Here is a 1,319-nt window from a genome sequence, read left to right as displayed (position 1 = left end):
GCTGAAATTAAGTTTTACGCCTCCGATCTGATTCAGAGGGGAGGGAGCCCAAGGGGATGCTTAAGGAAAGCCAACGGGTCAAGCCAGCCGGCCAGGCCGTCTGAGCCGGCAGCCCCGGGTGGAGAACGGGCTGGCGGGACGAGAGAAAAACCTCGCGGGATCGCGGCCACGCTGCCTGCAAAAGGGATTCAAAGCCGCGGAAGCGCCGGGGCGGAACGGTTCGTCCAAGAGGCAACTTGAAGGCCCTGCAAAGGGACGGGCGAAGGAGAGTTTTTGCCCGACCGGTGCGGAGTTTCTTCCGGAAAAGCGAAACGCTCCTAAAAGCTGGGAGGCAGCGCCGAGGATCTCTAACGGAGCGAGCCCCGCTGAAGTCGGCGGGGGGGGTCCGCGGGCACGCCAAGGCGGCCTCCCTTGCTCCACGGGGACCGATCCTTAGCGAAGCTCGCCTCTCCCTCCTCCGTTACCTCCTCGAAGAGCTCCAGGCTGTAGGTGTTGTCGTCGTCGGCGAAGAAAAGCACCCCGGGCTGCGGGGCCGGCAGATGCTGGTGCCGCTGGCGGATCCAGGCCAAGCCCGCGTTGCGCTGCTCCGTGGCCCTGGGCTGGCCCGGCCGCTTGTACCTGCGCGGCGTCAGCACGTGCAGGTGGGTGCAGGGCGGGCCGCCCCCTCGGCCGAGCCCCGCGGCGAAGCGGCTGACCAGTTCGGTGCCGATCGCCGAGTCCTCCACCAGGATCCAATGCAAGTGCGCCACCTGCCGGAAGGTGTTGGCCAGCCGCGTCAGCTCGGCTTTCTGGACCGGCCGGCTGTAGGTCGGCGTGATGGCATAGATGAGAGGCAGCTGCTGCTGCTGCGGCTGCGGCGGCGGCGGCGGCGGCTGCTCGGCCTCCCGCCGGCGAGGCAGCTCCTGGTGAGGCGCGGGCTGCGGCCGCCGGGCGAGGTGGGACGAGGACGGACGGGGCGCCCGGTTGCCGCCGTCCGTGTCCAGCATGAGGATCCCCAGCAGCACCCAGGGCAGCAGCACCAAGAAGCGGCTCAAGATCAGCGACTTCATGCTGGCGGCGCCGCCGCGCCGCCCCGCTGCCTCGCCGGCCGGGGCGCCGCCAGCGCTACAGCCCTCACAGCAGCGGCAGTGGCAGCGGGGGAGAGCGGGCCCCGGGCTTCCCCCGCCGGCGCCGCCTCCCCCGGCGCGGAGACTCAGCCGGTGCTGCCCTCGCCATGGAGCGGGCGGCAGGGCGCAAGGCGGGAGCCCCGGTTTCCTGGCGCCGGGAAGCTCGGCGCAGCGGAGGCGGACGGGCACCTGGCGGGGAGGGGAGGGGATCGG

At 71.1% G+C, this 1,319-nt stretch overlaps 1 pseudogene; it reads right to left on the bottom strand.

Annotated features, from left to right (window-relative positions):
• Positions 1 to 464: 464 nt before the first annotated feature.
• On the bottom strand, positions 465 to 1,049 carry LOC107288129 (annotated as a pseudogene).
• Between the last annotated feature and the right edge of the window lie 270 nt (positions 1,050 to 1,319).

Source organism: Protobothrops mucrosquamatus, unplaced genomic scaffold, assembly GCF_001527695.2.
Source record: "Protobothrops mucrosquamatus isolate PMUCROS unplaced genomic scaffold, P.Mucros_1.0 scaffold484, whole genome shotgun sequence".
Lineage (NCBI taxonomy): Eukaryota > Metazoa > Chordata > Lepidosauria > Squamata > Viperidae > Protobothrops > Protobothrops mucrosquamatus.
This window is presented reverse-complemented; position numbering and strand designations above follow the sequence as displayed.